This window comes from Arachis hypogaea, chromosome 7 (genome assembly GCF_003086295.3).
Source record: "Arachis hypogaea cultivar Tifrunner chromosome 7, arahy.Tifrunner.gnm2.J5K5, whole genome shotgun sequence".
In the NCBI taxonomy this organism is placed as follows: Eukaryota; Viridiplantae; Streptophyta; class Magnoliopsida; order Fabales; family Fabaceae; genus Arachis; species Arachis hypogaea.
Genome location: NC_092042.1, coordinates 56,200,884 through 56,221,882, shown reverse-complemented (window position 1 = coordinate 56,221,882; position 20,999 = coordinate 56,200,884). Strand labels below are relative to the sequence as shown.

General features: G+C 31.4%; 1 long non-coding RNA gene across 1 annotated transcript; it reads left to right on the top strand.

The window, feature by feature from the left end:
• Positions 1-7,041: 7,041 nt before the first annotated feature.
• On the top strand, positions 7,042-8,684 carry LOC112704102 (uncharacterized). The gene is made up of 3 exons (XR_011863497.1): positions 7,042-7,289; positions 7,382-7,437; positions 8,233-8,684. It is a non-coding gene; the product is annotated as an uncharacterized lncRNA (long non-coding RNA).
• The last annotated feature ends 12,315 nt before the right edge of the window (positions 8,685-20,999 follow it).

The following is a 20,999-nucleotide window of genomic DNA, read 5'->3' as shown; positions in this document are numbered from 1 at the left end:
TATGCAGGGTTGCCTGTGGAGCCAGCCGCCAAGTGATGCTGAAAGATACATCTATGTGGCAGACGGCAATATAGTTGCAGTCGAAGCTATAGAAACCTTTAGATTATGTTCCACGAGTGGATTTTGGATTTATTAGAGACATTTTATGTACCGTCATTTAGACGGAATTTGGTTTCTGTTTCTCGTTTGGACAAATCATGTTATTTTTGTTCGTTCGGAGACAATAAAGTCAGTCTCTTCTATAATTCGAATAATATTTGCTCTGGTCATTTGGTGGATAATCTATATAGGCTTGACTTAAATTCCTATAATAATGAAATACTGCAAACAGGTACAAAACGAAAACTAAATGAGAATTCGACATCATTATGGCACAAACGCCTAGGTCACATATCTAAACAGAGAATTCAGAGGCTTGTATCGGATGGAATTCTTGGACCCCTAAATTTGACGGACTTTGAAGTCTATATTGAGTGCATAAAAGGAAAAACAACAAACAAAAGGAAATTAGGTGCCGAGAGAGCTAAAGATGTCTTAGAACTGATACATACCGATATATGTGGCCCATTCCCTACTGTCTCTTGGAATGGATAACGGTACTTTATTACATTCATAGATGATTACTCTCGTTATGGGTATCTATATTTAATTCATGAAAAGTCCCAAGCCTTGAATTTTTTCAAGTCTTTCAAAGTTGAAGTTGAACTTCAACTTATAAAGAAAATTAAAGCTGTCAAATCTGATTGTGATGGTGAATACTACGAAAAATATGATGGTTCAGGTGAGCAACGTCCCGGGCCTTTTGCTCTTTTCCTGGAGGAGTGTGGTATTGTTCCGCAACACACCATGCCGACAAACCTAGCATGAATGCTGTTGCAGAGTGAAGGAACCGAACTCTTAAGGACATGGTGAGAAGTATGATTAGTCATTCTTCCTTGCCTAAATCACTCTGGAAAAAAGCCTTAAAGACCGCAGTGTACATCCTTAATAGGGTGCCAAGCAAAGCAGTTAACAAAACCCCATATGAAATTTGGACTGAGAAAAGGCCCAGTATAAAGCATTTGCATATTTGGGGATGTCCAGCTGAGGCACGACCTTATAGGCCGCATGAAAGAAAATTGAACTCAAGGACAATTAGTTTCTACTTTGTTGGTTACGCTGAGCATTCACAGGGGTACAAGTTTTACAATCCTGCATCAAGGTCTATTTTTTGAAACAGGAAATGCGAAATTTCTTGAGGATGTTGAGTTTGGGGGGAAGGAGATATTAGAAATGTTGCTTTTGATGAGGATTCTATAACTGACAATGATTAGGTCTTTGTATCTATTATTGTTCAAGACACAGTTATAGTACAAGAGCACAATAAGAATCCTACTATAGATCTAGTTACAGTACAAGAAAATAATGAGAATATCGTTGTTGCTCAAGATGCTGCTACAGTACAGGAAAATAATGAGAATCCTCAATCCCAATCCATACAACAAGCTCAACAACCTCAAGAAGTGTCATTAAGGAGATCCAATAGAGAAAGGAGAAAATCCATCTATGGTCTCAAACAAGTTTCCTATTAATGGTATCACAAGTTTAATCAAGTCATTACCTCATATGATTTTTGAAGTAAATATCATAGATGAGTGTGTATACCGCAAGTTAAGTGGATTAAATACTTTTTTGGTCTTATAATTTGATGACGTTCTGCTTGCCAATGACGATATAGGCTTGTTGCATGAAACTAAGAAATTTCTATCGAACAAATTCGAAATAAAAGATCTTGGTGATACCTCTTTTGTATTAAGAATCGAGATACTAAGAGATCACTCTCAAGGTATTCTTGGATTATCACAAAAGAACTATATCGAAAAGATTTTAAGTAGACATGGCATGGAAAGATGTAGACCAATGGACACACCCGTAACTAAAGGAGACAAGTTCAGTCTCAAGCAATGCCCTAAAAATGATCTTGAGAGGACAGCAATGCATGATAAACCTTATGCATCAGCACTAGGGAGCTTAATGTATGCTCAAGTTTGCACAAGTCCCGATATATCATTTATAGTGGGAGTGTTGGGTAAATACTTGAGCAATCCAGGCATGAATCATTGGATAGCTATTAAACGCGTAATGTGTTATCTAAAGAGAACAAAGGATTACATGCTTGCTTATCGGAGATCAGAAAATTTTGGAGATCATTAGGTACTCTGATTCCGATTTCATGGCATATGGTTGCGAAACTTTGTCATTGAGCTTCATATAATAGATGACATTGAAAGGCCATTAAAGATATTTTGTGACAATAAGTCAGCAGTATTATACTCCAACAACAATAAGAGCTTGACAAAATCGAAGCATACAGACATCAAGTTCTTAGTTGTCAAGGAGAAAGTTTAAGAAAAATAAGATTTCTATAAGACATATAGGAACAGAGTATATGCTAGTAGACTCAATAACCAAGGGATTGACCCCTAAAGTCTTTCGTGAGCACACTGCTCGGATGGGTGTCAATATTTGTGATGCCTTTTTGGTTTAGTGGGAGTTTATTTTATGCTATATGTCCTATGACAGATATTTAGTTATTTTCTGCAGAACTAAGTTGATGGTTTATTTCATGTTATGTGAAATGTTCATTTTGCAATATTTGTATTGTGTTTGATCTCAATAAAGTTGGACCAGCTGGAAATAGACATGCATGAGATCACTTAGCATGTAATTTCCATATTACTCATCCAAATTTGATCTATGTCGTTAAGTATATTAGGATGGTGATTGGCGTGGTTTAGTCACGGCATTTAATGTGATAAAAGCTGTGGTAGTTCCATATCTAATGTATGAGACAGATCAGATTGTTAAAGTAATGAGAGAAATAGCATTCAGATGCGCGCATAAAGTTTATAAGATGTGATTATGTCAAGAAAGAATATATGTATAGCCCAGGTGGGAGATTGTTAGGAAATTATTTTGATTTCCTAACTTATTTGTGGGCAATACATATATTAATTATAATCACAAATTATGGTATTTCAAATTAAACGATTTATATAATGATGATCTCATTTATTGTTATAAATGCTAATTGAATAAGTCATTGTTACTTTTGATTTGGAATTAAATGAGAATAAAACCGGATATTATCTTTTGTTCCTTAGATAATTATCTTTTTGGATTTTAGATATATTATCTTTTGGGCTTTAGATACTATTTTATTTGGGCTTTAGGGTTTAATGGGTGTCATGCTCAAATATAAATAGACCTTCAGGGTTTCGGTCCCCAATATACCAAAGCCGCCTTTGTTGCTCTTTCCCCATCGAAAGAGTTATAGTTCAGCCGCCTAGGAATACAGAAGGCTTTGGTTGAGGAAGATCGAAAGAACCACAAGATCCAAATTCTTCCGATCATAATTCATGTTTATGAATTCAGGTACGCTTCCGCATTATATTATATTTTGGTGATTCAATATGGATGATCTGGGTTATTGAAATTGATTTATTCCAACAGTAGAGACCCAATTAAAAGAAAAAAAATATAGGAACTTAATTAAAAATTTCACGAAAATATAGAGACTAATAGAGTAATTAAACCTTAATAATATTTGGTTGAAACAGTTATTCGATGTGTGATAGTTATTTTGCGTGAATAAATTATTATTATTATAAAATCAAAAGTTGGTTAATCAAGTTTTAACCTTTTTACTTTTTCATAATTTCAAAATATTTAAATAATATTAAAATATCTTCTCAAAATCAAAACTTTTTTAAAGAATACAACTCTATCTCTATTTTAATTTTGCATAATGAAATAGTGGAAGTTGTGCTAGGTTATTAAAATTCAAATTTTGATTAAAAAATAAAATAATAAAATAAAAAAGAAATCTCTATATTATTATTTAAATTATCTTTTCATAAAGTAATATATATATATATCGAATTCTATTAAAATTTTTATCTATTTTTAGTGTTATATCTTATCGAGCATTGAGTAAATATTTTTTCATATATTATAATAAGAATTTGTTTACTAAAATTCATTAGAATCAAAATTTCACTATGTAATATAGATGTAAAGCTTTATTTGCTCACATTATTTATTTATTTATTTATTTATTTATATCAATTACATTGAAAAGTTTAATTTAATTACATGACTTTCTAATTCCATATACCACGGTATATCCTTTTTGTATTTTAATGTAATCTCAAGACTATATTTTATTTAATTTTATTTTTTTATATATAATCTTGAATCTCTTTGTAATTGTAATTTCTTTACTATTTTCACATTACAAAGGTGAAACTACACTTTGTTACCAAGAGATCATATATATTAATTAAAGTGGTCAGTCACGTGTCTTTTTTCTCTAAATATTTTTTTTCAATATATATTAATTTTTCAATGGCCTTTTCAATATTTTTTGAGTCTATAACCATGATAAATACCATAGAGTATGATAATTAATTATTTCTTAATTTAAAAACGTGTTTCAATTGATAAAATAGTTTCACATGAATTTTAAAGATTTTTTAAAATTCGTCATTTCACTTGAATATTAACTCTAATAGAAACATAAATAAAAATTAAAATAATTATCTAACTAATTTTATTATTTAACATTATTTCTAACCTTTCTTAATTAACTAATAAAGGTAAAAAATAATGTTAGTCATTGCTTCACTTCTAATAAGATGAAAAATTAATAAGAATAATCAGTGAAAATAAATATATATTGAAATAATTACCCATAAGTATTCTATAATGAATCACTATTAGTGTATATATGGTGAATACCAAGTACTTTAAGTTTTTATCGACTACTTATTCAAAAAAAGGATGATCAATATAATAAATTTATAAAACAAATATTACAAAAATAGTTTTATTTTAAAATGAAATAAGGTAATGAGAGTTAAATATACAATTTCAAACTTAAATGAGTTGTTTAAAATTAAAATATTAAACTATACACAAGAGTAACGGTTGTTTAACAATCACTATATACAATAATGGAGATTCATTAAAAAAAAAAATTCAAGTTGTTAATAAAATTAGGTATTATTTTCACTATCGATATATTTGTAGCATGTGATATAATGTGACATTTATTTGGCTATAACATCTAAAAAGAAGAACCACCTGACTTTGATTCCATTTGAAGAATGATCAATTTATAGTTTATATTAAGAGAATCTTTTTATGTGCATGATATTGTTGAAAAGATAATATCACAACTTTATGTTTTTGGGTCAAATGATAGGTCATATCTTTATACTTAAAATTCACTACAAAAAAAGTCTGTTTGGCATATTATTTTTTTTGTCACATTTTTATGAGGGTTGCCACTGATTTATGATTTGGTCACTTTTTTTTGGTTATATTTTAAAAACGTGACCATAAAAAAGTTTTGATACACTTTTATGAGGGTGACGATTAAATAAAGATTTAACTACGTTTTTTTTGTCACGCTTCAAAAACATAGCAAAAACTATCAGCACGTATTTTTATGTCACGTTTGTTTGGAAAGAAAATATTTTATAATTAATAGTTAAGATTGACCATATGTTTAAAAGTAGTGACGAGTTTATATTTAAAATTATTTTTATATATTTAATAATTTAAATTTAAAGTTGTAAAAATATATACTCTGCAACCATTTTATTTAGTTTGTTGATACTAAAAAATATTTAAATTATTTTTAGCTACTATAATTTAGTGTTATACAAATTATAAAATTATATTATTGTTGTTCACTTTATCCAAAAAATAATTTGCTATGCATATGTAACCATTTATAATGTCTTAGAAGTGGGATTTTATAACTAATATTTTTTAAGAAATGATAAACATAATTACCAACGATTTCTCTTAAATAGTTATAGAAAATATTGAATATTGGAGTCACAAAGACAATAAGAGTTATAATCCATATTATATTATAAGGATGCATGTTTTACTCTTAGGTTGTTACAAAATAATAGAAAATTCATAGATGCAATTAGTAAAGCACGCTCATAAGGCCACAAGATCATATGTTATAAGGTTGTTATTCTATTAACTTTCAATAATATCTCAAAATCAAAATATATCTGAAATAGTTATTGGCATGAGCTCTCAAATAATATTTGTATCAATGAAAAATAATATTAAATATAAAATATGAGTTTTACTAACTACAAATAATAAAAAATTTTTAATTATTGATCATTTTAAATTGATTGAATTTTAACACTATTATATATTATGTGCAGAGTTAACTATGTCCGATGATAAAATTAAGTAACTGCATTTTATTTGATATGGATGAAATGTTATAATCCTATAATAAAATACTAAAAGAGTATATTCTCTTATATCCTTAACAATTGAAGTTGATAGTTTTTTAATAGCTAAAAGAATTGTTAAGGGAGAATTAAACTTTGAGAGTAATAAGTTAAAACAAATAATCTCAAACACGTTAGCCTTTGCAATATATTTAAGTAGAAAAAATATATATTTGATAAAGTTATGTATCATAGAAAAGAGGTTTTGGCTTTGTTTATGATTCAATAACATTTCAAATGACATTGCATTTTTACTTTTTTATAATAGAAGAATGTGGTATATTAAGATTCAAAATATCACTAAATATAATTGATAATTTCACTGTTTAAAATCTAACCCAGTTTTCCTCGAGCAATATTGTTAGTGAGAACCAAGCTTATAATTTGCGAAGATGCTCGTATGGTTAGTAAATACTGCTATAAAACTCATGATAAAATGCTTTAACAGTTTCATGATATTTTTATATTATATAATAAATATTTTTATTTAGGAGAAAAAATAATTGTATTTGACAAAAACTTTAGACTTATGAAATATGGACACTGACTAGACATGAAACATATAAATACACAAATTTTAATTTTTTTATAAGACACATGAATACAACATATTTTAATTTTGATGCACTGTTAGAGTAAACCGATTTTACATGTACATCTTGTAACGGCTTAATTTTATTCTAATAGTATAATTACTTGTGATCTAATATATTTAGCTTTAATAATATCTTTCTAATGATACTTTAACATTTAATTTTTGATGAATTACCTTATAACTCCCACAGCCAGCCAACAACTAGCCACCTCCACCTTCCATTCTCTTCTTGTTTGTTCGAGTTTTAAGAGAGAAAAGCCAGCAAACTTCCACAACTTTCAAGCTTCCAAGTTTGGTCCTTTCACTTTCAAATTATAATCAAAATTTTAAACCAATTAAAGTATTTTTCTCTTTTTCTTTTTCACTTTTATACCAGATTTTATAAGGTAAGATGAAGTATTTTAATTGTTTACCTTCCTTGAAGTTTATGCAATGGCTAACAACGGAGAAATTTGATATTTTTGATGTTCTTGCTTAGGAACTCTTATCTAAAAGCTTTAAGGAGTAAGAAATCATCATTTTAGCTTAAGAAAGGTGAGAAAGTCCTTCCTTGTTCCATGATGAAGGTTAGGCCTTCTTGAGTTTTGTTGGATTAAAAGTTAACTTGGATTAAAAATAGGCAAGAAAGTGAGCTAGGAAACATTAAGGAGAGGATTGATTTTGAGCTAACAAAAAGAGGTAAGGTTTGGATAATTAATTATGAATTAGTTGTGTTCTTGATGCTTGAATGTTGAATGGTGATTGAAATTGAGTGATTCAATAGTTGTTTGATGATGTTTTTATGTTGAAAACAAGCTTGGAAATCAAGTATTCTTGGAAGTATCATGGCTGCTGGTTTTGAAGCTTCCAAGAGGCTTGATTTTAAACTTGTTTATTATATTTTTATGTGATTATGATGACCGAAAATTAGAGTTAAAAGATGATAAAAAGTAATTACTGAAAAGATTGAAAACAAGTTGAAAATCAAGGAAGAATCCATGTTAAAACATAAGCATGGTTTCGATTTTTTCATGCAATGGTAGTATGGTAATTTAACATCAAGGATATAATGATAGTTTACTAAAAGATTAGGGTTAAAAGTAACTTAAAGCTTAGAGGTATTTTAAGAATTAACTAAAAAGTTTAGGGATAAAATGGTCTAGCTAATTTTCAAGGTAAATGGGAATTATGAAAATATGCAGGGATAAAATGGGAATTTCAAAAATATGTAGGGGTAAAAAAATAATTAGGTAAAACTATAAGGATAAAAATGTAATTAAATAAAAATTGAGGTACTAAAGTGTAATTAATTAAAAATTCTTTTCTATGCCAACGTACCTCTTTTGGTAGGCGAGAATGGAAGCAGCAGTTCATTTGGCGGGACTGTGGTTCCGGAGGAGTCTAAGGAGGAGTATTCGGAGGAAGAGGAGCTATCTTCTTCAAAAAGCAGCTAATATGCAGGTAGGCCACACAGGAGGCCGGGTCTGCCTTACGGGAATGTGTGACTCTAGTTTGGGAGTATGAGGCAGCACTTCTTTTGATGACATTTTGGCTTAGCATAGATATAGAATAGTCTCTCACTTTTATTAGTACACGAGAGAGATTAGGTGAATTTACAGATGCTAGGCTAGTTTGGTCGCTAGCTTAGAGGCTTTTTATATATGCCAAACCCAAGGTTGTTGTATGCTTATATATGTACATATTTATTATATAGGGTGTAGACTAACTGAATCGTAAATATGTTACTGATGATATGAGTTGTGAATATTTTGATAGCCTTATTTACATTTTTTTGTTAGTTATTATAGTATGGCTTGCTGTGTCTATTGCAGATTCATATATTAAATAATAGTTAATAATTAGCAAGGTGAGTTAGTGAGACTTAGCTTCTAATGTGATCATTACATACTAGGAGTTAGATCGTTACACATCCAATTACACATCCAATTACGATACGTTATTTCAACAAAAATAACTAATTTTACATTGATCACGTGAATAGTTAATCAAAAGAATGAATGTGATTAAATGATTATGTAAAATATTTTACACTATCAATGCATCAAAATTAAAATCATATATAAAATATAAGGTATGTTTAGATAAATGATAATAATAGTTTAATATTCTATTCATTTTAAATATAAATGATATATTTTAACCTTTTAATATTTTTAATTGTAAAAAGATTTAATAATAATATATATTATTTCTAAACTCTTGTTTAGAATAAGGTTGGACACGGTTGACACGTGATAGTATTTAGATGTGTCCAAGCATATCTGACAAACCATTTTGTATTTTTTATTAAGACATGGTTGGACTCGGAAAACACACGAATTGGACGAGTGCCAAATGAGTGTTGTGTCATGTCCAAAATGTGTCCAACGCGTGGACATTACAACTCGAAAAAGTGTATGTACTTCGTAGCTTTAGACAAATCCTTCCTATCATTCCACGAGGGTCAAGACAAGATCTTGCATTCAATTGTGTATTCATCTTATCTTTAGTAGTTTTATTAGGTGTTCAAACTAACCAAAAAATATAAAACTATCTCTAGGTATAAAGACAACTGCTTCAACGCAAGAAGAGACAAAATAAGTTAGCAAATTTTAACAGGTAACAACATTGGTCGTATTACTTTGAAGAATATTAGTATCTTTTAACAGAGACAATTATCAATATTCGTATCTTTTACTATGATAATAAAAAAGGTTTAAGGACAAACTTTATCTCATATTAAGTTGTACTTGCTTAGATCGGTTTTAACATAAAAGTAAGAAGGTTTAAAAGGTTTATTCATGAATCATTAGAAAATGTCTATAAATTCAACTACCAATATTGTTTAAAAATAAATGGTTGAAAAGATATAATCTTGATATAAATATTTCATCAAATTATGTATTATTATCGATAAATAATTATTCCACTTTAAAAACAAGTAAAATAATTACTCATTATTTTCGACATTAAAAATAGTTAAATTTAGATTTAATTAACTTTGTAAAATTTGTATAACAATAATTGTTGTATATTTTTGTTTAAAAATTTCAAAAAATATTTTATAGATTTTTTTGTACAAGACATGGTACATATACTAGTTAACTAATAAAATTAGGGTTAATAGTCAAATTTGTTCAGTGTTCAATTAGACATGCTAGGTGTCATGTATGTCATCAGTTAACGTTTTATATTATCAATCGTTAATAAAAAACTATTAATGGAGTGATAGAAGGACAAAAATGATTAATTTATCATTTTTAAAGGACCAATTTGATTGATAAAATTTTTTAGGGACGAATTCGGAGAACGACCTATCTTTTAGGGACTAATTTAACTGTTAGCTCAATAAAACTTTTCTAATTTGACCTTACACCCACGTTTACTCATTATATTATCTTCTCCATTATAACATTATTCTCAAGGTTGTGTAAATAATGAAAATCTAATTAAAAATACAAATTCCAATTATAATTTAAAAAATAATATTTATTTCTAAATTAATATTTTTTTATCTTATTTTTAGTCTATTGTAAAAAAATAAAATTTGCCACCGAAATTCTATTGTTTAAAATATACTAGACCATCTATATGTTTAAAATAATTTTCTTTAACACTTGCCCCAATTGTTGGTTTGAAATGGATTTCGTGCACTCCTTGAAGGCCCAACTCCAAAACAGGATTCAACTCGCCCCTCATTAGTCACATTTCTAGAGAGAATATTTGGCCATAACATTTGGTGCTTACCGAGAGATCGAACAATAAAACCCCATATATTCTCTTGGCCTTTTTCTATCCTTTTTTTTGTAGGATAATAGAAGCGTTACATCCACCACCCATGACCAATGAAGAATTGATGACCATGGTTGCTACCTTGCAGGTAGAGAACAAACCAATGGTGGAGTAACTAGCTCAACGAAATGACAATAGTAAAATTAATAACGACAATGACATGCGTGATGGACAAACGTTGAACACCCATGCAAAAGACCTAGTATCTCAGAAGGAGGCTAAAAAGAAGTCAAGCCCATTTACAAAGGACATTCCTGAGTTTTTTAAAATGTCGGCAAACTTCACTCTCCCTACAGCCGTGAAACCCTACAAAAGACTCGGTGATCCATGCCTACATATCACAAAATTCAAGTCCATTACACTCTTAAACAACGCCTCTAATCCCATACTTTGCCGATCTTTTTCTATTTTTTTAGATGGTGGAGCACTAATTTGGTTTTTAAAATTGCCTGCAGAATCCATATCTACCTTTCAAGAGTTAGCTGTTCAATTTGTAACCAACTTTGCTACATCAAAATCTATGTGCATGACTCAATTTATTTAAGCACAGTCAAATAGGATTCAAATTTATTTAAGAATAGTCAAATAGGGCCAACATGAAAGCCTCTGAGATTATATGGCATGGTTTGATGAGCACAAATTAAAGCTCATGGATATCGGCAAGTGCACCGGATCGGTCAAATAATACCACGGTAAGTGGATATCGTTCCTATGAGGATTAAAGGATTGAGCAAGCAAATATCAGATTAAATACCTAATTAGATTAAAAGAATCTAGATTGAAGAGGGAAAGATTGATAGATTTAGAACTTGAATGCTTATGGACAGAGAACTTGAATGTTGATTTGAGATAAGACAATGATGGTGAGAGTCAATGGCTTCGGACATGTATATGCTTTTAGAGAAATCAAACCTTGTTCACTTATCTTATAGTTTGTAAAAGATCTTTTACGACAAATCTTTAGTAACTGATGTCCAATTCCTTGGTTTCTCAGTTTCTCAAGAATTAATTAGTCGTTAATTAATTAATCAAGAGATTAAGCATAAAAACTAATTTAGTTTTCTAATAAGATTTAAAAGTAGTCCTTAGGTCAAATTATATGTCACATATTCAAGTTAGTCATATCCAATTAAATCTTTAGAAGAAAAACACAATTTTCAAAAGTTGTTCTAATCCGAACTATATGTCACTTATTTAGAATTAGAGTGATTAAAAATCATGTATGTGTCGTACACTAATTGAACAACTATTCCTAGCTGAATTCAAAGAGTTATGTGAAAGAATTTTCAAGCTTTAATTCAAATATCAAAATTTTCAATTATAATAAAAGAATTCAAAAGGGATTAGCATACTTTTTGATACCACTAACCCGAATGAAGAACGAATAATTCAATCATGAAATAGATTAATGCAAAACTTCAAAATAAAATAAACTTAGGTTAATGACCCACAGAAAACATAAACAGAGCTCCTAACCCTTTGACAAAAGGTTTTGTTACCATGGAAAAGTGAAAGAAAAACAAGAAGAAAATATGCTGAGGAACGGAATGTATTCCTCTATGAACAAGGTTCACTTATTTATATTCTAAATTCTAGAATTCAAATTCAAACTATCTTAATCTTATCTCTCGGAGAGAAAGATAAGATAACTACTTACTGACTTCATTTCAAATTCAAAACAATAATTAGAATCGAATCAAATCTTAACAACCAAATCTTTTATGTTTTTAGAAAGAATTAATAACTAATCTTCTAGAATCTTCAATGTTTTGGATGTGATTAAGGCTTCTAATGGTGTATATAATTAAGCTTGGGCCTTAATTGTCGCATCTTGAGAATTGTAATTATGTTTAAGCTGGGCTTGTATCAGAGAAAATTGAGTGAAAGCCCAAAATTCATCTTTCAAGAGAGGACACATGCCAGACGTGTGATTTGGTGTACAAGGGGATGCCCAGTGGAGGAAGGGAGAAAGGTTCGCCAGGCGCAGGGACTGGCCGCCGGGCGTGGAACTTAGTCATCGAGCGTGTCCTTGCTTGCATGCTTGCTCCATTTCCTTGTTCCTTAGGGCATGCCTTCTCTTCCTTACGCATCACTTTTTCTGTACTTGTGTTTTCTTTGTGAAAAAGCTTTAATTCTTGCTTGTTTTTTAGCCAAAAACTCCTGAAAATATAAAAAACACTATCCTAACTTCAAATATTTGATTATTTATTAAATTTCTTTAGAAAACATAATAATTTAAACCTAAGAAAGTAAATGAAAAAGAACTTTAAAAATTGCTTAAGATGACATGTCATCATGGTTCAACAAAATCGCCATGAAAATCCCCGATCTCAACCCAGAAGTTCACCTGCATGCTCTCAAGAGTGGTTTGCACAAAGAAAAATTCCAGGAGACTATTGTAGTGGCTAAACCAAGGATACTTATTGATTTCCAGGAAAAAAAGTTGTAGGTCAAATGAAGATCGAAGAACTCAAGCAAGTTCAGAGATCTGAGAAGCAAGTACAATCCAGAAAAGATGATAGATATAACAAAAATCAGGGGCACAAAGATGACAAAAAACCATTCCAATTAACAGCACATTTTGATTCCTACAACAAATTCAACACCAACTGAGAAGATATCATCAAAGAAATCCTCAATGCGATTATTAAACCACCAAGAAAAGCTGGAACATACCAAGATCAGAAGTACATGGATAAAACAAAACACTGTGCTTTTTACTAGAAGTTCAAGCACACCACGGATGACTGCGTGGTGGCAAAAGAACTGTTAGAGAAATTGGCTAGACAAGGACTTCTAGACAAATATGTTGATGGAAAAATTAACAAATTGGTGTCACAGAAGACATCTCACATCCAGCTTAGGATCTAAAGACGAAAGCACAAGACCTTCACATGAATCACAACTGCAATCGAGACGAATTATTAATCGTATTTCAGGTGGATTCACAGGAGGCAGACCAATAAGCTTAGTTAGAAAACATACCTGTATAGCAAAGTCGAAAGCTCAAAACCTAACATCAACCATCCAAACATCCCAGTAATAACTTTTGAACCTTCCTATTATAAATTGCCAGATAGAAATCTGGATGATTCAATAGTGATCTCCATTATGGTCGGGGATCTCATGGTGAGAAAGGTGCTCTTTGACCCAAGAAGTATCGCAAACGTGTTATTTATTCAACATTCCAAAAGATGAAAATGAGTGACAAAGCCCTCCAAGCTTCAATAGGGGAACTCGTCGGCTTCTCTGATGAAAGGGTACCAGTTATGGGATATGTGTGGTTACACAACACTATTGGTGAACATCCTCACAAAAAATTGGCAAATATACAATACCTTACGGTGAATTGCTCAAGACATAATCATGGGTAGATCTTATATAAATAATTTTGGTGCAATTATTTTCACTATGCATCTTTGTGTCAAATTTCAGGTACAGGGAGATGTCATTGCAACCATTCATGGAGACCACAAAGAAGCACGACAATATTACAATGCTAGCCTGAAGGTTGACCATAATAAAGCCATAGTACACCATGGGTGAATTCCATATACAACTCAGAGAGTGTGCCTCAACTATCCGAGCTTGACCGAAGGATAGATATCAAGAACGACCAACACCCACCGATGAATTACAAAAGGTACAATTATATGAAGATGACAACTATTATACATATATAGGTAATGCTCTAAGTGCAAGTAAAAGGACACAACTCATTTCTTTGCTAAGAAGCAATGTTGATTTGTTCGCATGGACACCAGCAAATATGCCTGGAATTGATCTGAGTTTAATATGTCACAAGCTTGCCATACATAGTTGTCAGAATCGAACCGATAAGCGAATCGATTAGATTACTGGTTTATTAATTCATTGATTTAATTGGTAAGTTACTGGTTGAACTGGTTAACTCGATCCCACATAATTAAAAAATATAAAATAGTTTCTAAAATTAAAATTAAAATTACATATTTTAAAGGTTCTGAAAAACCGGACCGGACCGACCAGTTCAACTGGATTAACTGGAAACTGGTCACTTAGCCGGTCCGGTTGAACATCAGAACCGTTCTATAAAAAACTAGCGAAAAAACCGGCCAAACCGGTAGTTAACCAGCGAACCGGACGAATCAGCTGGGTTTTTTTAGTTCCGATTTCTTAACATTCCCTAAAATGGTGTCGTTTTCGACGCTGAATAAAAACAAAAAGTCACTCCCCTACCTAACCCAACGAAGTCACCACACCTCCCAGCCCTCCCTCAACCCTGATTTCCCTTTCTTTCAACAAGCAGAACTGCAGAAGCCAGAAGGAACTCCATCATCCCTAGCCTAATCGACGCCGGTAATGACCACCAACGGTTGCCACTGTCGCGGTTTGAAGCTTCAATCGGCGTAGTCGTCGTCTGTTCGTCTGAACTCCGAAGCTTCCATCGTCGGAAGCATGGTTTGAAGATTCTGTCGTTGGCCACCTCTGTCTTACCGAGCATTTGTTCTGCCGCCGTGGACTCTGGACCTTCTTTCTTCTCTTTGACGCAATGAGTTCTTCAATTTTTCCATTAAAATTTTTTTATTTTGTTAACTATATGAAGCTGCAGTGAGTTCTTCAGTTTTTTGTTTCAGTTAATCTTTTATTTTGTTAATTATATGAATTTTCGCAGTGTTCTTTAGTTCTTCAGTTTTTTATTTTGTTAATTTTGTAATGCTGAATAGAATTTTGATATAATTTTGGATTTTGAATTGTTGTAATTCTGAATGTTGCTGGAATTGCTGTCAACTTTGAATCTTTTTATGCTTATGAATTTGATCATGTGCGGTGTTTATCTTAGTTACTGTGAAGAGAGGTGAGGGAGAGAAGATGGGATATTGTTGGTTCATTATTCTGATCATCCGGGGAGTTTCTAGCTAGTACTGGAATTGTGGATAAAATTGTGACAAAGTTTCCTCATATGAATGGTTCTGATTGAGGCTTGTAATGGTAATGTGATAATGGTTATTGTTTGCTTTCTCTGATAATAGAAATCCCAGTAAAACCACGAAAGTTATATACTTTGAATTTTATTAAGTTAGAAATGATTGAAATTATATATTAAATTTTTAATAATTTTATTTAATATTTAATTAAACCGGTTGAATCCTGGTTAAACTCCGGTTAAACTCTGGTCAAACTAGTGAACTAGTGAACCAGTAATTTTACCGGTTTATTGATTGGTCCGATTCTCGCAACCTTGCATATTTTCACTAATATTTTAATAAAAATCAAGTCTCAAATTCTAAAAATAACTAATATAATGATAAACATAAAATTAGTTGGTACTATTATAATAGTATCTTACTTTTGACATAATAAGAATAACAATAAATATTTGTGCACAATTAAAAGATGATTAATTTAATAATAAATAATAAAATAAAATAAAATAAATTTTTTTAATTTATTTTGTTGTTGAAACCCTGCAAGTTATAGTAGATATATCTAAATTGGCACACATACTACCAGAGCATCATATAGCTTTGTAACAAGGCTTATTGCTTTCCAAGATGAAGACTGATGTTCGAACTACCTCAACTACAATTTTGAAAAAAATTGTAGGTGCCTCCTTTGTACGCGAGGATCATAGGAGGACTGTGAAGTGTTGGAGCACCAGAGGATCCACCCCTTTGTATGTGCAGGATTATAGGTGGACCACAGAGTGATGGAGCACAAAAGACCCGACCAGTTCATGAGTTTAAAGTAAATCAGACGGTTTTGGGAGATTTTCATCGAACCGAAGAGTTTTGGGCGATCAAAATGCAGCATAGAAACCCTCAAGTTTTCTCACCCTAAGCTTCAATGGATGCTTACTCTGGGTTTAAGCAGGTTCTAATGGATCCTAATGACCAAGACGCTTACTCTGGGTATAACCAAATCCTAATGGATCCTAATGACCAGGACAAAATAGCATTCATCACTGACCGTGACAACTTTTTTTACAAAGTTATGTCCTTCGGCCTCAAAAATGTAAGAGCGACTTATCAGCACCTTATGGAGAAGGTTTTTCAACATCAGATAGGCAAGAAAATAAAGGTAGACGTCGATGACATAGAGACTAAAACCCCAGGAGGAAGATCTCATTGCTTTGACCTACAAGAACCATTCAACTAGTTAAGAACGTACAACAGGCGACTTAATCCAGAGAAGTGTGCCTATAGCGTCTAGTGCAACAAGTTCCTCGACTTGATGCTTACTTCTTGAGGAATAGAAGTAAACATGGATAAATGCTGAGCTATGCTAGAGATGCAAAGCCCGCAGATAGTCAAGGAAGTGCAACAGTTGGCCAGGCATCTTGTTGCTCTTTCCAGGTTTCTATCTCAACTAGCACATAAATCATACAACTTCTTCCAAATATGAAGGAAATGGAAAGCATTCCAATGGACTGAGGCCTGTGAAAAAGCATTCAAGCAACTAACGCACGTGCTAGCCAGCCTGCCTATATGATAGAAACCTATCATGGGTAAACCAATTTTTATTTGTCTTTCTATTTTCTCTAATGCTGTTAATTTTGTTCTTGTGGCAGAAACAGAACTAAGATATCCAATACTGAAAAAATTGGCATTTGCCTTAGTTACAACAGCTCAAGAATATGCCACTACTTCCAGAGTCACCAGATCATAGTTTAGACTGACCGCTCCTCAAGACATATCCTAACAAGAACAAAGTTGTCAGGGAGGTTGATAAAATAGTGAAGGATTTATCATCAAATAATCTCTCCTATTTACATTCTTGTCAAGCAATAAGCAAGCCAAATATGAAGCCTTGATAGCTGGATTAAGGTTAGCTTTCGAGCTTAATGTCAACAACATTGTTGTAAATTGCGACTCACTATTGGTGGTACAACAAGTAACAGGTAAATATCAGGTGAGAGACCCTCTTTTAGAATAATATTTGAATTTAGTAAAGGACTTAATTTCAAATTTTTATCAATTTAAAATAACTTATATACCTAGAGAAGACAATAGTAGGACTGATGTATTATCTAAGTTGGCAACAACTTGAAAGATCAGGCATAGCTCTACGCTCTCGCAACTGACATTGATTGAACTAAGCATCAACCTCAAGCCTGTATTAGCTATATTAAAAATTGCTGAATGGAGAACACCTTACCAAATATATCTCAGAACAGGATCGGTTCCCGAGAATGTAGACAATGACCAACTTTTCAAAAAAAAAAAGAGTAAACTTCTTCACCAACATCGGTGATACACTATACAAACGAGGCTTTTCACAACTATTACTAAAATGTTTAAACACAGAAGAGGTCAACCTAGACAAGAGAGAGGCACAAGAAGGAGTGAGTGGTAATCACATTAGAGGAAGAAGTTTGGCATCCAAGATCCTATGCTTAGGATATTACTGGCATACTATCAAGCAGAACTACATGTTAAAAGTAAAATAATGCGAACAATGTTAGAAACATTCTCCGATTATACATCAACCAGTCGAGCTATTGCATACCTCAAAGATGAGTTAGCCATTTCACAAATGCGATTAAATATAGTTGGACCTTTTTCAATAGCCCAGGACAGGTAAAAAATTCTTACTTGTAGCAATTAATTACTTTTCTAAATGGATAGAGGCAAAACCATTTGCTTGAATCACCTCAAATAAGGTACAATATTTTATTTAGAAATATATTATATGTCATTTAGAATTACCTAAGGAAATTGTTACCGATAATCGTCGACAATTTGCAGATAAAAATATTGCGTCATTTTTACAATAGTTTCATAGCCAAAGGACTCTGGGTAGATCTTATACCAAAAGTACTATGGACGTATAATACCACCGTACACACTACCACCAATGAGACACCTTTCCAACTAGTGTACGGTGCTGAAGCAATGTTACTTGTGGAGATATTCTAAAGATATTTCTAAACAGAAAATCACAATGACGATCTTAACACAACCATACGACAAGCAGAGTTGGACATAGTTGATAAAGACAGAGATTAAGCGCTACTACAACACCGAGCAATGAAACTCCTCATTCAGAAAAACTATAATAGACACTTCAATCTGCGCATGTTCCAAGCGGGTGATCTTGTTCTCAAGAAAACTGAGGAAGTCAGAAAACCAAAAGGACAAGGAAAATTAGCACCAACTTGGAAATGTCTTTTTTAGGTTTGTCAAGTCCTCGGCACGAGGGCTTACAAACTAGAAGCATTGATAAATCTATATTTTATGATATTTTTAGATTGAAAAGAGTAGAATTTATCAACTTAACTTGCACTTATTCATTGTAATTGCAAGCTTTTATGGATTTTTTCCTAGTTGTGCTTAATTGTCAGAAACATGCTTTTTGGACCTTCAAAATTGTCAAAATTTAATTTCACTTTCATTCCATTCGATAACTTAATATGTTTGTTTGACTGGTTTAGGAGTTAGAAGGCCAGAATAGCTTGGAAAGATGGAGGAAAAGCATGCAAAAGTGGAGAATTCATGAAGAAATAAAGTTTTGCAAAAAAAAAAAAACTGCTTATCATGCGTACGCATGGTCCATGTATACGCATAATTCCCAAATCGTGCAGATGAATCATTCCAGTCTCATTTTTCACATAAAACGGCACGTGACTTGCGATTTCTAGCCCATTTTTGGGCCCAATCCAACTCATTTCTGAAGCATTTGAAGCAAGGATTGAGAGAGAATTAACCAAGTAGTCTTAGGTTTTAGTTTTTAGCATGTTTTGGTGAATTCTAGAGAGAGAAACTCTAACTTCTCTCTTGAATTCTTATATTTTTATTTTAATTCTCTCTTGTTTTAGTTTTTAATCTTGTTTTAGCATAATTTTATTTATATTTTTTTGTTCTACTATCTTAGTTTACTAGGATTTGTAACATCCTAATATTCAAAACCTTATGATCGAGTTATAAGTCAATAATATTAAGGTGGTATAACTCAAGGAAGATTTATAATACATATATAATTAAAAGAAATTATTTAAACGAGAAATCTAAAAGAGAGTAAAAGAAAATCGCGAGCCAAAACACACACGTATTGAAATATAACATGTTCACCAAGAGTGAGATAAAAGTAAAACTTAAAAGGTGAAATAGAATAAAGACATATATATATATATATATATATATATATATATATATATATATATATATATATATATATATATATATATATATATATATATAGCCACTAGATGTAATATCTTAACTTTTAGCACTTTATGATCGTACTAAAAGTTCAAGCATTACTCACCTCTAACCCTTTTAGTTTTGTCATAAATAAAATAATATATTTTAAATAAAGTACTAGTATATAATATGTTTCAAAACTACATTGATAATAATCTTAATAAATTAATAATAATAATAATAATTTTTTTCATTACCGAAAACTTATTAACTTATGCTTTATTCTTAATCTTTTATAAATTAAGTTGTATCTTTGAGCTTCCTAAAATATTTATATTCTTACCCCAACACATTTTATAATTTGTTAAAATATTCTTACATATAATATAATTACCAAAATAACCTTGAATCTTTTATAACATACCCATTTTATCCCTTAAACTTCTCAACTATTACCCAAAATACCCCAAAAACGTATATAATTACAAAACTAACTTCAATTTTTACTAAATTACTATTTCAATCTTAAATATAAATCTTAATTCCCTGATCATACATTTATCAAAAGACTGAATCTCATTTCCAAAATTCTTCAAATTTTTCGCTTGAGTTTTAAGTTCATCTTTTAAGCTTTACTATTACCGATTTTTCACCGCTTTTCATTTAATCTCTCGGCCATCAAACCTCATCAATTTCAATCAATATTTCTCATTCACAACAGCCCAAAATCATCAAAATAACCCTAATTGGGCTGTTCTTCATAGGCAAACCACAATTTATAAGCAACAAGAATAATTCAACAAGATTTCAACATAAAACTCAATCAAACCAACATTCACTTATAAAATGCACATTTAATTATTGTAAAATTATCAAACCCTATCTCCGTGCATAAATCACAACAACGGAACCTCCAGAGAAGCTTTCTGACCGAGCTGTTGAAGAGAAAATCATCAAAAATCGTTTGTGCCTTTTAGAATTCTAATTGGCCGAACTCAAGAGAAAGGAGAACTATGTCACCGTCAGCTTTTACCGATCAAAATTGATGTCAATGCATAGAGTAGGATGATACGAACACTTTTACCGGATTAGATTTTTATTGGAGTTATGAATCCCAAAAAATCGAAGCCGGAAGTTCGGGTGGGGTTATGGATCTCTCTCTTTCTCTTTCGGTCACTCTTCTCTTTGCATGCAATGAGTATT